Raw genomic sequence first — 25,713 nt, 5'->3', positions numbered from 1 at the left:
AAGGTGTAGGTGTTGGACGTTTGTTAGGTACTATACACTGCGCAGGATTACTTTCTGGTCAGAATAGCATTATGATGTGTCCCTGCGTTCATGTTCTTTCTTTCTTTATTTGGTGTTTAACGTCGTTTTCAACCACGAAGGTTATATCGCGACGGGGAAAGGGGGGAGATGGGATAGAGCCACTGTTCAATTGTTTCTTGTTCACAAAAGCACTAATAAAAAATTTGCTCCAGGGGCTTGCAACGTAGTACAATATATGACCTTACTGGGAGAACGCAAGTTTCCAGTACAAAGGACTTAACATTTCTTACATACTGCTTGACTAAAATCTTTACAAAAATTGACTATATTCTATACAAGAAACACTTAACACGGGTAAAAGGAGAAACAGAATCCGTTAGTCGCCTCTTACGACATGCTGGGGAGCATCGGGTAAATTCTTCCCCCTAACCCGCGGGGGGTACGCGTTCATGTCAGTTTGTGGGTTCTCCTTTGCTGCTGGTCAGGAAAGGGGGGAATCAGAGGTAAAACATCAAGCAGCTTCTAGCTTATCCAAATTTGGTTATTTATGTTCCACATGCATCTATTTTAACACAAAAGTGAGGCTAACATGTCTTATTAGCAGTACACTTATAACTAGTCTATACAGTGGCTGTGTATAGCGACTCGATAAGATTTAAAAACAATTCTCTCTGAATTGGTTTTTGATATGAGCAGTGTTGGGCGGAGGCCTTGCCTAAGCCTGACCCCAAGTTTGGCGCCGATCGGTTGACGTTAATGTCATTTGTTTGGCAGGCATTTGCCGAGTAAACTCATGGCAGTACGTGTCACGGTTTCAGTGGTGGATATGTCCGTGACATTGATATTCAATAAAAATGCCTCGTTTTGTGTTGTTGTGATGCATGTTGAATGTCATATTGTAATACACATAAGAAAATAAACTTTGATCGAATAAAAAATAAAATACAAAACATAAAACACAAAGGTAAAACAAAAGGTTTAGACATCCACCGCAAGGCAAAGTGGCTTTGAACATGACCAGCGCGTGACAGGGAAATTCTTTTTAACTTTCTAAGCTTGTTCTGGACCCCAACATAACATATCTGCAAGTTGTTGGAATGAGAAAATGATAACGAACACACGATAAAATCATTTTTTGGATCAATTACTAAAGTTTAAATTTTAATTAGAATTTTCTGAATTTTTAATGACCTAACTCATTAATCATTTGTTAAGCTTCCAAGTTGAAATGCAATCCCACAGTCCGGGCATCGTCGAAGATAGCTTGAGCACAATTTCAATCAATTAAATCAAAAAAATGAGAGTGTGACAGTGCCGCCTCAACTTTCACAAAAAGACGGATATGACGTCATCAAAGACAGTTATCGAAGACATGAAACCGACTTGGGATATTATTTTCAGTAACTTTTGTGTAGAGTTTCATGGAGAACGGTCCCGTAGATTTCTCTGAATCGCTCAACACATACATGCACAAACTTTGACAAATACTTTTACAATAACGCAAGTTCCGCGCGTGACACGTAACTTTTACTGTTGTGTTGAATATGATTGCTTTTGTGTTCAGATCTCAATATCTACAGTAATGAGCTCTTTATAGCTGTAGCCCTTTCCCCATCTGACAGAGTGAATTTGTTTGAGAACAAAATAAACGCAAGTTTCCGAATGTGACACCGGATGAAACGTGCGTTATGGTCACTTCAGGTCAGTTGTTTTCTAACCATTGCTTGTCTCAGCTGATTTTAAAATGTTGTCTGGTGCGGTTAAATATCTGAACTCTTCAAATAAACCAGTTTCAGTTGGAGACACTGTTGACGGACGCAGTGGCGTGATGGTAAGACGTCGGCCTCCTGATCCGGAGGTCGTGAGTTCGAATCCCGGTCGCTGCCGCCTGGTGGGTTAAGAGTGGAGATTTTTCCGATATCCCAGGTCAACTTATGTGCAGACCTGCTAGTGACTTAACCCCCTTTGTGTGTACACGCAAGCACAAGACCAAGTGCGCACGGAAAAGATTATGTAATCCATGTCAGAGTTCGGTGGGTCATAGAAACACGAAAATACCCAGCATGCCTCCCCAAAAATTGGCGTATGGCTGCCTGAATGGCGGTGTAAAAACGGTCAAACACGTAAAATTCCACTCGTGCTAAAAACATGAGTGAACGTGGGAGTCTAAGCCCATGAACAAAGAAGAAGAAGAAGAAGAAGAAATTAGAGACTGTCACGTTTCAATATATCACACAAGGTGATTATTAAACGGTTAGTTACTTCTAACTAACTAACCACACCACGATTCACTCTCGCAGTCATACAATTAAATAGAAACAGCAAAAGTATAAGTTTCAGACGCCTGTTTATGTAATAACTCGCCACCTCCCTCGAGACTTCACTCCAAAATGTTCTTTTACGTTCAAAACGTAAAATACCAAGAGGTCACTGACAAAAAATGCCAGTTAAAGTATAGAAAATTATAGTAACACGCTGATCCCGTGTATAGCTAGGAAAGTTAGCTGATCTGCTAAAAGCGCTGGTTAAAGCAGGTGTCACACACCCCACGTTGTCACTACTCAATTGAAATCACTAATACACAAGATGACAACGGTGGTAAAAGGGCGCTATGACATGGTACACTTAGCTTTTTGCCACTGAGTGGGCGACCCGTAAATAGTTCAAAGTCTCCACAACTGCTCCGTCGAACGTAGTGCCGGTTAGCGTGACAACGAAGCAGGGAATAGTGGAGACATCGGACGCCACACCCAGTCGCTGAAGATCCTGTCCGTAGTCTACCAGAAGATAGAAGTATAGATTGGAAGGATGACAACAGCGACAGCAACCACCAGTACACCAGATCACCAGGTTAGCAGGTTACAGCTCCGACGTAGACGTAGAACGTAGGAATACGTAGGAGAAGAAGGCTGCAACAAAAAGCATTGGTGCACTAAACATGCCACGCTACCCCTCACACTCCACCTTTAAAGGCCAACATCCAAAATAATTTTTCTCCTGGAGCGACCTAAACTTGAACCCGTCGCTATTCTTGCATGTCTGTTTACTTCGTGCTGCACGCAAAAATCGAGCGACTTCCTTGCCGCGTGGATTGACGAAGCTATTTTATTCTCGTGACTGAAAACACTGCAGTGCGTGCAGTTTTTGACGAACCGCAGGAGCGGCGACTCATATGGTCTCGGCTCGAAAGCTGTCTGTGGAGGCTGCGTGCTATAATTAGCTGACCTGCTGCGCGAGCAGTCACTGCAGAGTTTTGAGATAACTTTGTAACTCGTTTTATTTTATGCTCCTCAAGAATACAACTTTGGGCAACGTGCCACGTAAAACTACACGCAACAAGGATTCAGTAGGTACCAAACATGCCTTGGTCAGAAGTAGAATGTAAATGAATCTTTATAAAGAAGTAGGCTACTTCAAACGACAGCCACAGCCACGGTTGGGTTCACGGCATCAAACCGATGCGACTCTCCGTCATATCATACACGTAATCTATCAAATAGATGACTAATAAACATGTAAACTACATGTATACGTCTATCGTCGGACATAAGAAAGGAGAGCTTCCCCCGGGCCTGTGCATGTGTTGTTCGTTGTGCGTGTGTAAATGTACACAACAAACTGACGACAAAACTGAGACAGACCTCTTTCGCTTCAGTCTTGCAGAATTTAAAGACGAATACAGCTAAATCGTGCATTATACTAACTGTTTGGTAAAAGTATCAAACGTTTCTTTTTATAAATAAGTGGCAGGCTTACAGGAATACAAAGAGGCGCAAGTTGAAAGTAATGGATATATCTCTGGAAGATGCCATCAGTCCAAGTTGTCAAATGAAATCAAAGATGACAGAAACAGAAGTTTTCCATACAAATGTTGGTGTTTCAAAGGAAGTTGGCATTCTTTCAGATAATGATATAGACGAGGTGGCTGTTTGTTATGAAGTTTCAACAAGCCAACATTCAAATGATTTTACTTCATCTACAGATTTTTTAAATTCAGCACTTTATAACTGTCATTATGAACTTGGAATCAGAGAGAGACCGTCTTTCCATTGTCATTCATGCCATAGATTTTTGTTTCAGAATCAATGTTTCACATGGCGTTCACAAGAGAGCATGCGAAGTTTCCGACAGTCTTTAGGATTTGTAAAAAAGGCCGTGTTTTGCTGTACACAGGGCCGGACCAAATGAGTTGTAAGGGGGGGGGGGGGTTCCTCCTTTTTTGGGGGGGCAAATCAGCGAAGTGGCGAAGCCACAAGCGCGCGCCTGCAAAGCAGGCGCGCGAACTAGGGGGGTCCGGGGGCATGCTCCCCCGGAAAATTTTTGAAAAACGGTTAAAATCTGTGCAATCTGGTGCATTCTGGGCCTTGTTTTGAGGGTTAAGAGCAGCATTGTTTTGGTGCTAAAACTAGTAAAAGTCAAAGCAAGGTACATGCTTTTTCCAGGGGTGGGGTTCCGGAACCCCTGGAACCCCCCCTGGGTCCGGCCCTGGTACATGCAAAAACTACCTGTCAAAAGGGAAAGTGCCTAACAGATTGCAACAACATTCCTATTTTAAGCTCAGCCACACGCCGACATGGAAGTTCAATGGTACTTTCAAACTTTTTCTTCTCTTCGTCGTATTTGATTTCTTTCTATTTCATAAGTCGAGTGCATATGATTTCGGCTCGTGTTCATCGTGAGATGGACTTAGTTTTTTGTATTCTGTGGGTTCGACAGATTAACTAAATGTTGTCATTTCGCCTTACGCGACTTGTTCTCTCTCTGTTGGCAGCGTGTAATGCAGCTGGTTAGAAATTAGAGTATTATTTTGCAAAGTGTGTACCAAAAGTTTGTCATGAGCTGCTTTAGGTTTGGGGTGTGGGTTGGTTTGATATTTCCTCCTTGCAGATCAAATCTGTATTCATTTTTGATGTTGTGTCTTATTTTGTGAAAGGAAACATGCAGACTGACTGAACGCATATATATAATTATGTAACTCATAAACACATGGGTGTAGTTATGTTCAAGAACACACACACACACACACTCACACACACACACACATACACACACACACATACACACACACACACACACACACACACACACACACACACACACACACACACACACACACACACACACACAACTGTGTAGATGTATCGTACACCTGATATATTAAATTGAAGTTCACGAAGAAATCGTGTTATTTGTGTGTCATTCAACATCTATCAGACAAATTGAAACTGGTACAAATATTCAATAATGTTGCGATGTGGAAATGGACATGATATCGCAAAAGATAGACAACGGCAAGATCATTCAAGTATGTGAGCGAACGACGAAGAAGAAGAAGAAGAATTCAAGTATGTACATGCTTGTTGATGTCTACTTAGGCGATGCTCAGAACACTAGTTAGATCTTCCGAGATTAAAAAATGACGATGATCTGTAAACAAACCAGGACAAGGAAAGAAAGACAAAACGTATTTGAAAACAAATCATACTATACAGATTGACAAACTGAAACTTCGAACTCTGTTGATATTTCACGGGAGATGAGGTATGGTGCAAACGTATATAATTATACTGACTACATTTTGTTACGTACTCATCAACAACAACAAAAACCGATATAACCAAAGGCACACACACACACACACACACACACACACACACACACACACACACACACACACTTTGCTGGTTTGCTGATCAATGTCACAGGAAACGAATGAACAACAGAAAGCGTGATGAATTCCTGGCCAGAAATCAGTCACAAAGACCTGGAAGTCTGCTGAATGGAACTGGTAAATGTACACATTTGAACTGCTGTCAAAATTACCATGTAATACGATATTCGGGTTTTAAAATTGGTAGCAAATTACAACCAATAGTGATGTTTTTTGCTTCGGCATTGAAGCAATGTTCACTATTTACTAACAAAATAATTACGAAATAAACACAAAACCAAATCAGTGAGGCAGAGGGGACAAAAATCCGAGCGGGTGTGTGTGTGTGTGTGTGTGTGCTAGTGTGTGCCTGTGTGTGTGTGTGAGTGTGTGTGTGTGTGTGTGTGTGCCAGTGTGTGTATGTGTATGTGTGTGTGTGTGTGTGTGTGTGTGCGCGTGTGTGTAGAGCGATTGAGACCAAACTACTGGACCGATCTGTCGAATCCACAGAATAAAACTGCACGCACTGCAGTGTTTTCAGTCACGAGAATAAAACAGCTTCGTCAATCCACGCGGCAAGGAAGTCGCGCAATTTTTGCGTGCAACACGAAGTAAACAGACATGCAAGAAGAGCGACGGGTTCAAGTTTAGGTCGCTCCAGGAGAAAAATTCTTTTGGATGTTGGCCTTTAAACATGTCATCTTCACATATTTCATCGAGCACGTGGGCCTGCACAAACGAACTTTTATAACAACAAATCAGCCATTTCCTTCCTTCTCTCCATATCTGCAAAAACCATATACAGATTAATATTTTAGCGTCACAAAGAGCAAATTATGCGCTAACCTGGAAAGAACAACAGAGAGTATTTCATTCCACAAACACAGACTCGTCAACAGCGTTAAATAATGATTTATTACCTCAAAAGCCTATGAATGTAGCACTCTCATGGAAACGAAAACCGCTTCCTCCTTTGAATGGCATCTGTTCGTCAACAGCGATACCCCATTCACCCTCTTGCCGATTCCTTTATGCGGTGAAATTCCTTTCACGCACGGCGCAGAAAAATTTGACGACCCGTCAACGTCAGACCGCATGTGAACGGAGAGAAAGTGGTCTCAAACTGTAGTTTCCTGAAGCCCTCCTGTGCATGCAGAGCGGCGCGTTGAATATCAATGCAGAAATCAAAGCGATGAAGTCCATCAAACTAGCAGGAAATATAAGACACGACCGTCCTCCCCAGCGCTGAGTGTTCGAGTGTCAAGTTAAATGTCTCAGACAGACAACCTTGACAAAAATCACGTGACTCACCTTGTCACTACCCCAGTTCAGTTATCGACAATTCTGCCTCGACAGCAGAAATCAACCCCGTGAAATCCGTGCAATACAAAATTCCCGTGCTCGGCTATGCATGGTTAGCAAAAATCTGCCGTAGCCCAGACTCACGCACAGGCGCTTTCTGTCGCAATTCGAGACAGGCACCCGACACAGTGACATTTTCCCGATTCATGTCACTAAATCGTGACAGAGACAAACCTCTGCTGTAGTAGCTTCCAGTAAAATTATTATTTTGGTCGACATATTTGCATGACACGCGAGTTTAATTTACCTATTAAAAACTAAATCAAATTAACATTCTTTTTTCAATGCAGTACTTACATTGCTTCTTGGATGCAATTGAAGTTGACTTTTACTCATCTAGTGTGAAAACGTAAACAAATAAATTTAAGGAAAATATGGTTAAAATTAATGTACCCCCCTTTTTTTGCCAGCAGCCAATTAGAACCCGCGTGCGAGTGCTCGGCTATAGTTAAACATAAACACAGCTCTGCCATAGTTAAACATAAACACAGCTCTGCCATAGTTAAACATAAACACAGCTCTGCCATAGTTAAACATAAAACACAGCTCTGCCATAGTTAAACATAAACACAGCTCTGCCATAGTTAAACATAAACACAGCTCTGCAAGCGAAAGAAATTCTTTTGTTGCATCATTCCATCACACATATTAATAACTCAAACGAAAACAAAAAGGTTTGATTTAGGCTCCGTTTCGTAGAACTGGTGTAAGTAGCTAATTTTTTGCCCATACAAACTTTCGCAGTCAACCTTGTTGATCTCGTATAAAATGGTCACTGAATATCCCCCCCCCCCCTCCCTTTCAAAGTACTGATGATCGACCTTTGCTACTTTTTGGGGTGAACTTCGTTTAAAAATATAATCATAGTACATGTACTTCAATCAATCAATGAGGCTTATATCGCGCATTTTCCGTGGGTACAGTTCTGGGCGCTCTGCAGTGATGCCGTGTGAGATGAATTTTTATACGGCCAGTAATTGCAGCCATTTCGGCGCATATTTACCTTTCACGGCCTATTATTCCAAGTCACACGGGTATAGGTAGACAATTATTAACTGTGCCTAAGCAATTTTGCCAGGAAAGACCCTTTTGTCAATCGTGGGATCTTTAACGTGCACACCCAATGTAGTGTAAACGGGGGGGGGGGGGGGGAGTTCGGACACCGAAGAGAGTCTGCACACGAAGTTGACTCTGAAATAAATTTCCGCCGAACCTGGGATCGAACTCACGCTGACAGCGGCCAACTTAAACCTAGAAACTCGCTTCATCGCAGATTAATTCAAATGACGTAACCACTCGCTGTACGTTTTTGAAGGAATAGAATTTGGGGGTGAAATGTATTGAAATTCACCATCGATTTTGTTCACTTACGAGAAACTGACATGCTTTTCTCCCTAAAATAACTGTTCCTCTTTTATTCGACCGGGAAAAAACACGACAGTCTCGGGATATATTGAATACGAAAGTGGGTCTCAGGAGAAAGCTGATCTTGTTACAGTGGCGTAAGCAGTGCAAGTGGTTGAACAATCGTCACAAAAACATGAACTGTTGGGCTAGTAGTCAGTTCACTTGTACTCATCAAAGTATTCTTGCAAAGAATAGGGTGGGGCAATCTCTTAAGTATGTCTTCAACTGGGCGAAGTCGTTTACGCGAAGTATGCTTCGCAAAGCTATCGCGGCATAAATAATAGGCAGTGCGTCGTCTGTGCCGCTGAAACTGCGCAGGTATATTCTGCCCATTAGGACCGCCTTTAGGACTACACTGCGTGATCAAGACCCGGCCCGTTCACTCGCAGTCTGTAAATCCACCACAGTCGGCTTTCCAACTACGTCGTCTTTTGACAACATACCCCAAACAGCGGTCAATCACTCCGCCCTCCCCTAACCCCTCACTCATTGTCTCCCAGGTACGGATATATCCGTACCCACTCATTTGGCTCTATCTGACCAGGTACGGATATATTCGATAAGAATTGTTAGCTTCAGTCGCTTCCTGTAACGTCGATCTAACGCCTGAATTCCATCGTGTTGATACACAGTTTCTACACAGCTACTACAATTCTGAGTGACCTGCTACAGCACAGCTGGTCTCGGCTAAAATAAAATTGGTCAACATAGGTGGGGTAGAAAGTGTTTTAAGCAGTGTCAAAGCTCACGATACGTCCCTTTCAACCATATGGAGTAAAAAAAACTATGGTCAATGAACGTATCGGTAGTTTTTGCACATAAAGAGCGACGAACTCACAACAATTCTGCAAAGAATTGCACTGCTGTGCAGAACAAACAGTCGTTTACACGGGTGCCTGGTAATAACCGGTACGAAGAGAGAGAAATTTAAGTTTTACGTCCTCACGGCAAAGCCATTAGGGGCATGTTCCTGGTTTTTAACCCGGCTTTAGGTGGTATCAGCCATCTTTTTCATGGCAGAATGACCGAGGTCTTTTACGTGCCACTGTGATGACACGGGGGTGGGAGATGGATACAGTCTCTGGGTCTGCACATAAAGTTGACCCGTGTCTGTCCCGGCCCGGATTCAAACCAGCGACCTTTCGATCACAAGTCCAGTGCTCTACCACCTGAGCTACCCGGGACCCCACCGGTACGAAGCTGCGGGGTCGGTAAGATAGAAATTGAGATTTTTGTGATTTCTACCATTCAGACCCAGTAGTTTGGTGGTATGTGTAGTGGCCTCAGTCTGAAACTAGATTCTGTACCGGAGTGTTTCCTAAAGGCGGTCCTAATTCAGCCCGAAGTCGACTTCGCGAAGTCTTTTTACCGAAAACTCAGTGCTAAAGCTCCGTGCGGCCAGCTTCGCGAAGTCTTTTTACCGAAAACTCAGTGCTAAAGCTCCGTGCGGCCAGCTTCGCGAAGTCTTTTTACCGAAAACTCAGTGCTAAAGCTCCGTGCGGCCAGCTTCGCGAAGTCTTTTTACCGAAAACTCAGTGCTAAAGCTCCGTGCGGCCAGCTTCGCGAAGTCTTTTTACCGAAAACTCAGTGCTAAAGCTCCGTGCGGCCAGCTTCGCGAAGTCTTTTTACCGAAAACTCAGTGCTAAAGCTCCGTGCGGCCAGCTTCGCGAAGAATACCTCGCGTAGTCGACTTCGCCCAATTAATTTGTTTGCTTAACGCCCAGCCGACCACGAAGAGCCATATCAGTGCGGTGCTGCTTTGACATATAACGTGCGCCACACACAAGACAGAAGTCGCAGCACAGGCTTCATGTCTCACCCAGTCACATTCTTCTGACACCGGACCAAATAGTCCTAGCACTAACCCCATAATGCCAGACGCCAGGCGGAGCAGCCACTAGATTGCCAATGTTAAAGTCTTAGGTATGACCCGGCCGGGGTTCGAACCCACGACCTCTCGATCAAGGGGCGGACGCCTTACCACTAGGCCAACCGTGCCGGTCCGCTCAATTAATGACAGGCTTAAATCACACTAGCTGTGTTAGTACGCGTTGTATGCGTGTGAGAGAGTTCGACCTACACACTACACAAGACAACTACAGCATCCAGTTTCGCTTCGCGCACCTTAATAATAATAATAATAACGATTACTTATATAGCGCGTAAACCTCGTGGTGACAAGCCCAGAGCGCTTTACACTTACATAATCACAATACAAACAAGGAAAGAGAACCAAATCCGAATAAATTCAAACATGGTCACACACACCCACACACGCACGCACACACACACGCACACACACGCACACACGCGCGCGCACACACACACACACACACACAATCTTTCTTTCGTCATTGTCAATGTTCAGGTAACCCCGCAATGTCATTCTATGTACGCATTCTATGTACGCATACGTTATACTAGTACAACACACACAGGCACATACACATCTTCACGAACGCCACACTTTAGTAGATAATACACGTGGCAGCGTCAATGACTCACCGATCATGGGATCTCCTTCAGAGGTCTAACTTAAACATATGTGTTTTGAGGGCTGTTCTAAAGGCAGACAGTGACTGGGAATCCCTAATGCTCCGGGGGATTTTCTCCCAGACAAGAGGTCCCTGGTACTTGAAGGATCTCTCAAATCCATAGTTAATTGATTTTCTGTTTCTCTTTGGTTTACTAAGTACATTGGTATCTGTTGCAGAGCGAAGAGAGGAGAGGTTTGAATATTTTGATAACATCTCAGAGAGATAAGCAGGTCCTGTACCATGAAAGAAAGAGAAACAAATGCATGCAATTTTGTATTGAATACGACTTCTTACAGGCAGCCAGTGAAGAGATCTCAAAACAGGTGTGATGTGGTGTCTTTTAGGGGTCTTTGTGATTAATCTAGCGGAGTTGTTCTGTACTTTTTGCAGTTTTTCAATGAGATAGTCAAAAGAACCAGAAAGAAGGGCATTTCCGTAATCTAGCCTTGAAAGAACGAGAGAGCAAATGAGAGTTTTTGTAGCATCGGAAGAAAGGCAGTGGCGGATGGAGCTAATTTTTCTCAGTTCATAGAAGGCATTTCTACAGACAGTGGAGACTTGTTGTTTGAAGCAGAGAGTTTTGTCGAAGATGACACCGAGGTTTCGTACTTGAGAAGCCAACTGAATATCAGTTCCAGCTATAGAGATTTGGGCAGGAAGGGATGGTTCTTTTTTAAGAGAAGGGGGTACATGATCTCGGTCTTGTCGTCATTAAGTTTCAATTTATTTTCGGTCATCCACAATTTCAAGTCAGAGATGCAGTTCTTAGTTGTCTCGATTGTGTTGGGGAGGTCGGTAATAGGGCCAGATTTGTGTAACTGAGTGTCATCAGCAAAGCTTTCATAGGAAACAGAGTGGCGAGTGATGACATTTCTTTCTTTATTTGGTGTTTAACGTCGTTTTCAACCATTCAGGGTTATATCGCGACGAGGAAAGGGGGGAGATGGGATAGGGGAAAGGGGGATGATGGGATAGAGCCACTTGTTAATTGTTTCTTGTTCACAAACGCACTAATCAAAAAATTGCTCCAGGGGCTTGCAAAATAGTACAATATATGACCTTACTGAGAGAATGCAAGTTTCCAGTACAAAGGACTTAACATTTCTTACATACTGCTTGACCAAACTCTTTACAAACAATGACTATATTCTATACAAGAAACACTTAACAAGGGTAAAAGGAGAAACAGAATCCGTTAGTCGCCTCTTACGACATGCTGAGAAGCATCGGGTAAATTCTGTCTCGTCCCAACCAATATGGGACTCCCCCTAACCCGCGGGGGGCGAGAGAGATTAGATATTGGTTTCGTGTACATGATGAATAGCACCTTAGCCAAGGACTGCCCGCCGCAGGAGGATAAACTGACGCAAAGCATGGGCGGATGACATAAACATTTCATTTTAAAGTCGAAGCAGTGTCCTGATGCGACATTACGTGTAACATTTTCTTCGGCGAACACCAACAAAAACTGTGCTTGTGATATTGGTCGCAAAATGAAACAACGGAGATTTTCTCTTGTCTTTGCGATTCTCGTTGGCTCTCTGTCTCGTGTCAACGCATCGACATTCTCAGGTGTTGAAAACATGTACCCCATTCTCACCACGCACAACAACCCGTCTTCGACACACCCACCCACTGACACCTCGAGAAGTGAAGCTGTACAATTGTTAGCACCTCGAGGCCAACCAAAAGACTCGACATCTCAGAGTGAATCCACGCTTTCAGCCAACCTTGATGATCAAACTCCAGGTTCTATGGCGACTTCCGCATCTCAGAGTGAATCAGTGCTTTCAGTAAGTCTTGATGAACAAACTCCAGGTTCTATTGCGACTTCAGCATCTCAGAGTGAATCAGTGCTTTCAGTAAGTCTTGAAACATTAAACACACCTGGGCACACCTCCACAGCATCTACCTGGCAACATGCCGTCAAAGCAACAGCCTTGCAGGGCAACTCCACAGACGATGACCTCATGTTTGAGACATCACTATCAATAGTGAGCTGCAACCAAGTCCTCTGTGAGACAGAACCACGACACTATTTGGTGAACTCGACCTTCTGTCAAAAACTTTCGTCTTCATTTGATCTCGTATCGGAAAACGTGCCTGCAACGCTAAACATCCGGACACACCCCAACAACGACAGGAGCAAAATCTACTGCTATGGAACCATCAGAGCCCCTGATGACAGACACACAACTACAGCAACGTTTCAGCTGACGTCTGACGTTGGAAACATGAGCGTGAAAGTAGGCGGGAATGATAGACTGCAACCAGTGAACACATCCCTGCTACTAACAAGTGGAGTCAACAAGACTCTATATAGCAGAGAAATCCAGATTGTCTTCAGTGGTAATGTTCCTGGTTTGACGTCATCGTTGATTGTACGATTTGTTTCGTACCCCACTGTTCTGCCATCGAGGAGATTGTCCGCCACAGCTGGTTCGGTGACCTCCCCTGGATTTTACCAAGAGAATGCCAACTATCCCATAAACTATCATGGAACTTTCTTTATTGAAGTTCCTGAAAACCACTCTGTTTGGTTTAGGTTCAATTATTTTCAAATGGAAGAAAACATAGATTGCCCATTTGATTATCTCACACTCAGGGAAGTAATTAGAAACAAGACTGAGATTGCTGCGTCGAAAAACTGCGGGCATCACTATATTCCACTTGCGATTGTTCATAACTCTCTTTTGCTGGAATTTCATTCGGGAGAATCTTACCGTGTTTTTGTGAACGGCGGATTCAAAATGACTTACGCTGTGATTCCTGACTCTCATCAGCTTGCACTGCTGCCATCGGGTCGCTACAACTGCAGTGTACCACACTACCACGAGCTGCAGGAACTGTTCAGCTGCAATTTGATTCAAGAATGCGAAGGAAACGAAGATGAGAAAAACTGCGAGTATTCAGGCCAATCATGCGGTGTGGGTGCGATGGAGGCAGGAAGTAAATGTCTCACTCTTGAAGGGCCGGTGCCAGAGCTGACCTGGCAGGATGCCAGCAAGATATGCCAGGACAAACAGCAACGCCTCTTTGAGCCTAAAGACACACACACTCAACATGCTTTCAAACGATTGCAGAAGGAACAGGGTGTGATTGCCGCACATATCGGACTTCAACTGAGGCAGGACTACTTCCCACTGGTGATGTTAGCCATGTACAGACACATCATGCGCTGGAGGGACGGTGCAACGGCTTTCGTTTCAATCCATTTTGACTTTGCCAAAGGCAGACAGAGGTTCCCTGTGTATTGTGCTGAGATTTTAGGGGCCTATAGGTTCTCTATTCCTTGTGGCAGAAGACTGCCTTTCTTTGTGCATATTGTTTGCGAGTTCGACAAACCAGGTGATCATGTTTCACCAGCCACCGGGTTGAAGACCATATCTTTGGACGAGTCTGCCAGTGCATATGAACATTTAACCATGGTCACGTGTCCACAAGGTCACGTGACGAGAAAATTCCTGAAATGTGACCAGCAAAGCCAGTGTGGAGCTGAGGATTTGATGACGTCATGCCAAGTTGAGACATGGGAGGTAGCCATGTTTGTCTGTGATGATGGCGGACACTCACTGCCCTACGCCTTGGTCTGTGACCACATCCCGCACTGCTTGGACAACTCTGACGAAGCCTTCTGCCACCACAAGCCGTGTCGACTTGATCTTTTCACTTGTGGCAACGGTCAATGCGTGTTATCAGAAGTTGTGTGCAACAAGCAATTGGATTGCTATGACGGGTCAGACGAAATGTGTCAGTTTGAACTGGAAACACGCGAGCATTACGAAACCTTACCCATCATTGTTGATCTCTACCGTTATGGAGGTTACGACACAGGTCCAGCCCCTGAGCGCTGCCCAACCACCCATTTCCCGTGTCGAGATGGAAACTTTCTTCCCGTCTTCTTGCGCTGTAACGGTATCGCTGACTGCGCGAGCCAGGAGGACGAGGAGGACTGTGGGAGTTACACGTGTCCGGGTTACTACCGCTGCTGGGGCTCCTCGGTGTGTGTGCATCCTGACTACATGTGTGACGAAGTCTTCCACTGTCCGCACTTTGACGACGAGCTGCTGTGTGAGGAACTGACTTGTCCCGAAGCGTGTGAATGTCAAGAACTGGCTTTTGTCTGCAGTGCTGCCAACTTCTCTGTCAGCGCCTTTCCTGAACTGCGCTATCTGGACGTCAGTGGTACAGCAATGTCACCACAAAGCGTATCCAACAACTTGAAGCTGGTAAGAGTCTCCCTGTCTGACACAGGGCTGACTGAGTCACCAACACTGGCCCTGCCAAACCTGAGACATTTAGATCTGAGCTACAATGATATAGCCATTGTCAACATTCACGCTTTTAGTTTTGTGACGAACTTGAGAGTGCTTGTACTGAGAGGCAACCCCCTGGTGACCTTCGTTAGCGAAACTGTGCCAGAGTCAGACGTAAAGAGGCTTCAGAACGACCTCCTGTCCTATGACAGTCTTGTGAAGTCTACTAACAGCTTATCAGCACTGCGTGAATTGGACGCTTCACAGACACAAGTAAACATTTACAATGGCAGTGTTTTTATCACGTCGACGCTGCTGAAATACCTCAACCTTTCACACACAAAGCTGAATACGATAACCGAAAAAGGTTTCAAGTCCACTTCAAAGCTGGAACTGCTGGATGTGCGAGGTTCACCAGTGAAACACTTCCCTACCGATCTGTTACGGGATCTTGCTGGGTTAAAAACGGTATACGCCGACAATTTCAAGCTGTGTTGCAAGCTCATGTTGCCAGAGGACTTTAACACGCGCAACTGCTACGCTGCACAGGACGTGTTTGCTTCATGCGAAGACCTGCTGATGTCCAACACGTACCGTGTCTTCCTGTGGATCTTTGCCGCACTGTCCGTTGCGGGCAACGCCGTCAGTTTTGTCACCAGGCTGTATTTCACCAAGCGCGCTACGGGTCTGGGCAGTTTCGAAGTGTTTGTCACCAATCTGTGTGTAGCCGACTTTTTGATGGGGGGTTACCTTATCATCATTGGGGCGGCTGACTTACAGTACCAAGGTAAATACCTGTGGTTTGATGATCAGTGGAAAGAAAGCATTGCGTGCAGTGTTGCTGGTTTTCTATCTTTGCTTTCCAATGAAGTGTCTGCCTTCATCATCTGTCTCATCACACTGGACCGTTTCATCGTTCTGCGCTACCCCTTCAGCCGACTTCGCTTCAGAAAGCGGTCGGCATTGCTGGCTTGTGCATTCGTCTGGACTGCGGGTATCGTACTGGCTAGTGTGCCTCTCTTGCCTTTCACGTCGCACTGGCGCTTCTACAGCCAGACCGGAATCTGCATCCCGCTCCCCTTTACCACGGACCAGCAGTTTCGGGGTCGGGTTTACTCACTCAGCGTCATGATCGCCGTCAACTTCGCGCTGTTCCTGCTGATCGCTGTGGGTCAGGTGGGCATCTACTGGTCAGTGCAACACAACTCCCTCGCCTCTTCCTCCAGAAACACAGCGTCCAGGGACGCGTCTCTCGCTCGACGACTGACCTCTGTGGTGGTGTCGGATTTTCTCTGCTGGTTCCCCATCGGTCTCCTGGGGCTACTCAACTACACCGGGACGCCCATCCCTGGGGAAGTCAACGTCGGCGTGGCCATCTTCGTCTTACCCCTGAACTCTGCCCTCAACCCCTTTCTCTACACCTTCAATGTGCTGATGGAAAAGTATAGGCGGGCGATGCGACAGTACAACAGTAGCAGCAGCAAGGCAGCTGTTCTTGACCAGCTCAAAGGCTGCCTGGCCAACCAAACCATATCCGCCATAGACATCGTCACTGCATTGATAAGCGAAGAAACACCGCAAAGTGAGATTGATGTCTGGAGGAGAAGCCTGCTGTCTAACAAGAACGCTGGGACATCAAGATAAGGATAAGATTTCATATAGTCCTGTGAGGTTACCCTCAAGGATATTCGGGCTGCTTTCTCACAGGGGAAAGGAGAGCGAGCTGGCAAACAGTATACGGCGCTACCCTTTATTTCTGCATGTGTGTATTCATGTTTCCAAGTGCTGAGACTTTTGCTGTGAACTTGGGTTCTTTATCGTGCGCATGCGTGCACACGGGGGTTTTCGGCCACCGAGGAGAGTCTGCACAAAGTTGACCCTGGGAAATAAATCCCTCGCCGAACGTAGGGATCGAACCCACCCCGAAATACAGCTGGTTTTGAAGCCAGCGCCGCTACCCCCTGAGCTATTTCCCCGCCTGAGGGACTGATCCTGACACCTTGACTGCCAGATTTTTTTTTTAAATCATAAGTTACAAAGTATGACAATCATACCAAAACTGATCAAATTGTTTTCTAGGGGAGGCAACCATCTTGCTACAAATGCAAAGGGTAATATACAGCGGTTGTTTCCCTTTCCAGAGTATTGATTTATATTTTACCTGATACCGACCCCTGCCACAAAAAAGGAAAGTTTTTTTTTAAAGATGGCGTCGAGAGGAGTTACTTAGTTGTTGTTGTTGCTTTTTGGGTCCAGCGGACCATATAGACCAAATCAGGACCCCACAAGTTTAACATTACACACATTTAAATCAAATCAATTTCAAAAAAACAAAGTCAGGAACGTTACCCGAAGGGAACACAAAAGTTAAGTCGAAACCCTACGTGTCAAGGATCTTTAAAAATTCAAATCTTAAAATAAAGGCCAGACTCCCTTAAAAATCCAAAGAGAGCTGGAGAGCTGGTCTCCATAAAAAATATGTTTCAAAATAGAGGTGTCAAAATACTTCACTCGTAAAGTCAGTGCATTCAGTGAGAAAATGTATCACAGTAAAGCTATTATCACAGGCGTGGCACCATGGTGCCTCTTCTCTTTTAAGCAGGTAAACATGAGTTATATAAGTGTGACCAGTGTGTAACCTAGCCAAAACACTTTCTTCTTTTCTACTTGAAGCCATCAAAGGGAAGGGCTTTAATAGCTCAGGGCGTATCTTGTAAAGCTTATTTTCCTTGCAGGTCTTGCCAGAGTTTCAAACTGTAAAAAAAGGGTCTTTCGACGAAGGTCGGTTTGTTTGTTTGTTTGTTTGCTTAACGCCCAGCCGATCACGAAGGGCCATATCAGGGCGGTGCTGCTTTGACATATAACGTGCGCCATACACAAGACAGAAGTCGCAGCACAGGCTTCATGTCTCACCGTCACATTATTATGGCACCGGACCAACCAGTCCTAGCACTAACCCCATAATGCCAGACGCCAGGCGGAGCAGCCACTAGATTGCCAATTTTAAAGTCTTAGGTGTGACCCGGCCGGGGTTCGAACCCACGACCTCCCAATCACGGGGCGGACGCCTTACCACTAGGCCAACCGTGCCGGTCACGAAGGTCTGTGAAAGGGATAGATTGTTGTCGAGAGGAGTGCTCGGTTCAAATAAAAACAAGTATGAAACCTACTGTTTAGGGAGAATGTGGATTTTTTTTATATACGGATGTTTTTTTGTGTACGGGGGCTGACTATCTCATGTGAGGAAGTCGACACTCCTTCTCGTTGAATATTTCTATTGCCAGAATGTATGACATTTTGTGAAAATGTCTTAAATGGTTTTAATACATATCCCACTGTGCGCCTTTGTGCTGCAAGGAATCTTCATTCCCTCCCTTTCTTTCAGAAAGTACTGTGCTTTGTTACCATCTTTATTCAAACTCATTCAAACTCGTCCAATGGTAGCCTTGGGTACGGATACTGTCTTGTCTATTGGTTTTTTTTCTCCAGTCAAAGAAACTATTTGGGACATGCGGTGATTCTCTAAAATCAGATACTGGAAAAAATGTACCGGGTTATCTTCCCATTTGTATTAGCAATTACAAAGTAGTTGATGGAGTATGTTTTGTGAGTTCTGGTGTTTTACAGTGTGGAAATAATGGTTGTTCCGTCATCCAAGCAACAAGCGCGATTCTTCCAACCGACGTCATAAAGCATTGCCTGAGTCACACAGTTGGTCTTGGATAATCTTAATGTTTTGCAGAAATAAATACCGAAAATGCTGTTCATTGATATTCGACATAATTATTTTGGCTGAGAGTTTTTTGTTTTTCACTGCCATGTCACGCATATGCATGCTACCTTTTCCAGAGAACAACCCATGTACAAAACACGCATCGAAAACATCGTTCACGCATGTGTCAAGCGTAAACAACAAACTAGCGTCTTTTTTTTACATTTAGTCAAGTTTTGACTAAATGTTTTAACATAGAGGGGGAATCGAGACGAGGGTCGTGGTGTATGTGTGTGTGTGTGTGTGTGTGTGTCTGTGTGTCTGTGTGTGTCTGTGCGTGTGTGTGTGTAGAGCGATGCAGACCAAACTACTGGACCGATCTTTATGAAATTTGACATGAGAGTTCCTGGGAATGATATCCCCGGACGTGTTTTTCATTTTTTCAATAAATACTTTTGATGACGTCATATCCGGCTTTTTTGTAAAAGTTGAGGCGACACTGTCACACCCTCATTTTTCAATCAAATTGATTGAAATTTTTGTAAAGCAATTTTCGACGAAGGCCGGACTTCGGTATTGCATTTCAGCTTGGTGGCTTAAAAATTAATTATGACTTTGGTCATTAAAAATCTGAAAATTGTAATAAAAAAACATATATAAAACGATACGTTCATCTTATTTTACATCGTTTCCTGATTCCAAAAACATATAAATATGTTATATTCGGATTAAAAACAAGCTCTGAAAATTAAAAATATAAAATTTATGATCAAAATTAATTTCCGAAATCGATTTAAAAACAATTTCATCTTATTCCTTGTCGGTTCCTGATTCCAAAAACATATATACTCACGGAATAAAATAACTTAACATTGTTTAAAATTTAATATCTCAAAATCGGAAAAAGTTACAGGAGTGATTTTTGTACCAACGTAAAGCTTGTTCAATTGCTCATTATGGGCAAAAAACCGGAATAGTCTGGCTTGTTCCGTTTTTTTGCAATTTGAGCTCAAAGATGCATGGTGTCATTTTGGAGTTTACAAACTTAGCACTGTGTGTTTGACAGCGCTGTGCGTGCACTGGTTGATCGCAGCCGCAATTAAATTACACAGGAGCAGTGAAGGTTAGCCTCAATACGTTTATTAACCAAACAAATTTCATTGTGAAGTCGAAATTCGATCAACCCTAATGAAGCGGTCTTGCTGAGGATTGGTGACACGGGGCCGTCCTTGGCGAGGCAGGTCTCGAACGTTACCGTTGTTTTGCTGGTACCTTCTTCGCCACAAGGCAACTGATTGCCTGGTCACTCCGAATCTCCTAGCAACATCAGTATAAGTCATCCCTCCTCTCAACATCCCTATTGCGACGAGTCTATCGTTCACACACGTTCGTGGCATGGTGAAAGAGAAAGACAGAGTGGACAGTTTTGGGCAAAGAGAAAGAAACATTTTAGTGAGTTGTTCTCACTCACAAACAAACAGACAAACCAAAGGCAGTACTTTCATGCAATATTCGTGGATCAGCAGCAGACCTTTTGCAGGTTTCAAGTACGGGTAGACGTGCCCCGAGAGTCAAAGAGTGCAGGCCTACCTGTTTACAGCACACACAGCGTGCACTGGCTGTCGGCAGCGTCGGCAAGCTTGGGCGTCAGTCTAGTAAACTCCAAAATGACATCATGCGTCTTTGAGGAGCAATTGTGAAAAAACTAAGCAACCGAGAACATTCCGGGTTTTTTCCTCTTCTCAGGAATTGATGGTTCTATGATCGTACCACCCCGCTCTCCTGCAACTTTTTCCGATTTTGAGATATTAAATTTTAAAACATGTTAAGTTATTTTATTCCGTGAGTATAGATACGATATGTTTGGATTAAAAACACGCTCAGAAAGTTAAAACGAAGAAAGGTACAGAAAAGCGTGCTATGCAGCACAGCGAAACCACTACCGCGCTGAACAGGCTCGTCAGTTTCACTCCGTTTTGCACAAGCGGCGGACTACGGTCATTGTGAAAAAATGCAGTGCGTTCAGTTTCATTCTGTGAGTTCCACAGCTTGACTAAATGTAGTAATTTCGCCTTACGCGACTTGTTTTCTCTTCACAGTAAAATATTCGTGAAAAATGAATTATTTAACAAATTTACTAAGTCTGTTTTTCCTGTTCAGTAAATTCAACAAAAAACAGCATGCAACATTCAGGAAATTAACAATTTCCTGTGAATCTGACAAATTTACTCAAACTATTTTTCCTGCAGGGCCGGACTAGGCTAAGAGGAGGGGGGGGGTTGCCAGTGGTGGACCAGGGGGATGTTCCCTGGCTCCACGTGCTACCTCTTAACACGTAAAACACATCTCTCAGAAGCTGATGGGTAGGTCATATTCTGAGATAGGAAAATGATCGCTCCTTGCATGAAACGGTATAAAATGAACAATAATAAAAATGTTTTAAATAAGTGAGGTACATGTTTAGGCTAGGGGGGGGGGAGGGGTTGCGCAACCCCATAACCCCCCCGGTAGTCCGGCCCTGTCCTGTTCAGTAAATTCTTCAAAAAACAGCAAGCAAATTGCGGGATAATTACAAATTTCCTACAATGTGTAGGAAAGTTACAAAATCCCTGAGTGAAACAGAAAATTTACAAATTTACTGAAATGATCAGGGATTGTGTTAATTTCCTGGTTTTGAGAATTAACTGTAAAATATAGAGCATAAATTATGAAAATAGATCAAAGGGAACAGAAGTGCATCAGACAATTAACTACCTGGCTCCACGTGCTACCTCTTAACACGTAAAACACATCTCATGTCAATGTCTCTTCTGCATCTGATACAGTGGGTGAGAATCAAAAGGTCGAGGACCAAAAGGTCAATACAGTGGGGTTGTTATACTTTCTTTCTTTCTTTATTTGGTGTTTAATGTTGTTTTCAACCACGAAGGTTATATCGCGACGGGGAAAGGGGGGAGATGGGATAGAGCCACTTGTCAATTGTTTCTTGTTCACAAAAGCACTAATGAAAAATTTGCTCCAGGGGCTTCAATCAATCAATCAATCAATATGAAGCTTATATAGCGCGTATTCCGTGGGTACACTAGTTCTAAGCGCTTGTCGAAGAGTTGTCAACACAGGACTAACAAAGAAACTAACATCTTCAGACGGACACGAACCCTATCACACACTAGCAAACCCTGGTAAACAAACAACTGTTTAACAACAATGTACACATCAATAGCTAGGTCCAAACAAAATAATATTAAACACAAAGAAAACACCTCTCACAGAGCACAGCACAAGAATGTCTTTTGGGGCACAACACATCACGTCGAGCATGAAAGTCGCAGCCAGCTACGGGAAGAACTGAGTCTTCAACCTACTCTTGAACGCGTCAAGAGAGGGGCTCTGGCGAAGCTCAAGCGGCCGGGAGTTCCAGACGGAGGGGCCCGCGGAGGGAAATGCACGCTGACCAGCAGATGCGAGTTTCGAGCGAGGGATGTGGAGGCGGAGAGGGTCAGCAGCAGAACGAAGGGGACGGTCGGAGGGCTGGGTGTACAGGTCCAGGGAGGATTGAAGGTACTCGGGAGCAGAGTCGTTGAGACACTTGTAGACCAGAGTGGACAGTTTGTAGGAGATTCGGGTGTTGACAGGGAGCCAGTGCAAGGAGCGAAGTAGGGGGGTGATGTGGTCTCGCTTCGTCTTCCTCAACGTCAGCCTGGCAGCGGCGTTCTGGACTCGTTGTAGGCCATGAATGGATGAGGCGGGGAGGCCAGCCAGAAGGGAGTTGCAGTAGTCCAGACGACTGAAGATGAGGGAGACAACCAGCTTGACACAGGCGTCGTGGGTGAGGTAGCGACGGATGGAGGCGATGCGTCGTAGGTGGAAAAAGCAGGTCTTGATGATGAAGGAGATGTGTGTCTGCATGGAGAGAGTGGAGTCGAGAAAGACGCCAAGGCTCTTGACAGCAGGGGAGAATGGAACAGTCGCGTCATCCAGCGGGAGGTCGGTCACAGTGAGGGAAGCAATCTTCTGTCGTGTTCCAACGAGAAGGGCCTCCGTCTTCTCACTGTTCAGCTTCAGCTTGTTCTCAGTCATCCAGGGCTTGCAACGTAGTACAATATATTACCTTACTGGGAGAATGCAAGTTTCCAGTACAAAGGACTTAACATTTCTTACATGCTGCTTGACTAAAATCTTTACAAAAATTGACTATATTCTATGCAAGAAACACTTAACAAGGGTAAAAGGAGAAACAGAATCCGTTAGTCGCCTCTTATGACATGCTGGGGAGCATCGGGTAAATTCTTTCTCGTCCCAACCAATATGGGACTCCCCCTAACCCGCGGGGGGTATACTGCAATATGAAAAAACAGGATTCGATATTTGTTAATGGCACACTCCTTCCTGTGTAAAAAGTCGCTTTCTCATATCGGGCCAGGCTTTTACTTGGAATAAGACTTTCCCTCCACTTGTACACATACCAAAAATAAACAGCCTGACTGTTTGCTATGGTGAGCTGGATTCTTTTTATGAATCATTTCTTGAAAAGACTAGTGGCGTTTACAAAATTAATTCATTAATAATCCTTTTATGCTCTCAGGCTGCGCACTTTTGGTGACCAAGCTGAGGGATAGTCCTATACCAAGAAGAAACAAGTCGCGTGAAGCGAAATTAATACATTAGTTAGTTGTTGCTTTTTGGGTCCAGTGGACCATTTAGGCCAAATCAGGACCCCACAAGTTTAACACTACACATATTTAAATCAAACCAATTTTACTAATACATTTAGTTTGTTTGTTTGTTTGCTTGCTTAACGCCCAGTCCACCACGAAGGGTGATATCAGGGCTGTGCTGCTTTGAATGAGATTTTGAATGAACAAACTCATCAATTAATTATTAAATTATTAAGCTTCCACACTGAAACGCAATCCCATAGTCCAAGGTTCGTCGAAGATTGCTTGACCAAAACGTCAGTCAATTTGATAAAAAAAAATATATGGGTGTAACAGCGCCGCCTAAAAGCCGGATATGACGTCATCAGACTTGTTTAAACTGAGGCAATTTCTGGGGATTTCATTTTGTTTGTTTGTTTGTTTGCTTAACGCCCAGCCGACCACGAAGGGCCATATCAGGGCGGTGCTGCTTTGACATATAACGTGCACCACACACAAGACAGAAGTCGCAGCACAAGCTTCATGTCTCACCCAGTCACATTATTCTGACACCGGACCAACCAGTCCTAGCACTAACCCCATAATGCCAGTCGCCAGGCGGAGCAGCCACTAGATTGCCAATTTTAAAGTCTTAGGTATGACCCGGCCGGGGTTCGAACCCACGACCTCCCGATCACAGGGCGGACGCCTTACCACTAGGCCAACCGTGCCGGTCTAGGGGGGATTTCCTACCAGGGAACTCTGATTGAAAGTTTTAAAAAGATCGGTCCAGTGGTTTTCTCCGAATTGCTCCATACATACATACACACAGACAGACACACATACATACACACACCACTATCGTCTTGATTCCCCGTCTATGTTAAAACATTATTCAAAACTTTACTAAATGTGAAAAGGTCCGCTCGAAGACGGCGAACCGAACTGTTTATCAAAAAAAAAAAGTAAACAAAAATTAAAACCCAGACTTTATTTGGTGTTTAACGTCGTTTTTAACCACGAAGGTTATATCGCGACGGAAAAAAACCCAGACTGATACAGTGATACTTCAATATGAAGAAACAGGATCGATCTTTGTTAAAGATACTTTCTTTTGCAAAGTGTGGCTTGTTACAATTTTTGGTTTTATTACATTTATTGTTGAAGATTTAAGTATTTGTCACGTGGAAAACTAATTCATCAAACAAACTTCCAACGATGCATAGAAAGCAGTGGTTTTGTTACATTTATTTTGAAGATTTAATTATTTGTCACGTACAAAACTAATTCATCAAACAAACTTCCAACGATGCACAGAAAGCAGCTATACAGTACATTTTGGTAAATGTCCAAGTGGACAGGACTGGTGCCTGTGCCCCATGCAAACACCTGGACAACGACACATTACGATGTTCAAGTCTGTAGAATTGTTTCTTTTAAACAAAGCATTAGCAAAGTGTATGAAATTGCGAAATGTCACATGCTCTCGTGTATGTGAGCGTGCGTGCATGCGTGCGTGTATGTGCACATTTAGGTTGTAACGCTGAACAATATATTGGACTACGGGACGCCATGGGGTTGGTTAATGAATGTCGAGAACAAATGAGATATTGCTGTGAAGCGAGTAGAGTTTACATCAATATACACACAATCATCGCTGCATGTACAAATATATCCCTCGCAACAGAGAAACAGCTTGGACAAGTGCAGTTTATTAGAAATGTCTTGTCGCACTGAGAGGCGCGCTTCATAAGATCAGGTAGGTCTCTTAAAATGACACACACTTTTGACTAACAGACAACGCAATACCGAGATTTTGATCTGTGATACAGGCAACTCTGTCTTGTCAAATGTGTTGCCTTGCCTATGTTTTGCCTTGCATGAAGATCATTCATGAATGACCCTGTCTCGTCCCATACAAGTCGTATTACACTCTGGCCTCTGGCCACGACACTTTCACCTTAAAGGCACAATCCTCGAGACAGATGCAAGCTTGTTTCCTTTCACAGTTGACATGGCAAGAGCCATACCTAAAACTATTAACAATCAGGTTTATCACTGTAAAAAAAAGACTGTTCTAACAGTTTATAACTTAATTTCACATTATGTTGTTTCTTCTTTGAGCTCCTGA

General features: G+C 44.0%; 1 protein-coding gene across 3 annotated transcripts in view; it reads left to right on the top strand.

Annotated features, from left to right (window-relative positions):
• LOC138980533 (calmodulin-beta-like) overlaps positions 1–25,713 on the top strand; it is a 118,364-nt gene that overhangs the window by 74,460 nt on the left and 18,191 nt on the right. The window lies entirely within an intron of this gene.

Source organism: Littorina saxatilis, linkage group LG11 (assembly GCF_037325665.1).
Source record: "Littorina saxatilis isolate snail1 linkage group LG11, US_GU_Lsax_2.0, whole genome shotgun sequence".
Taxonomy (NCBI): Eukaryota; Metazoa; Mollusca; class Gastropoda; order Littorinimorpha; family Littorinidae; genus Littorina; species Littorina saxatilis.
Note: the sequence above shows the minus strand (reverse complement) of the source record. Positions and strands in the feature narration are given on the sequence as shown.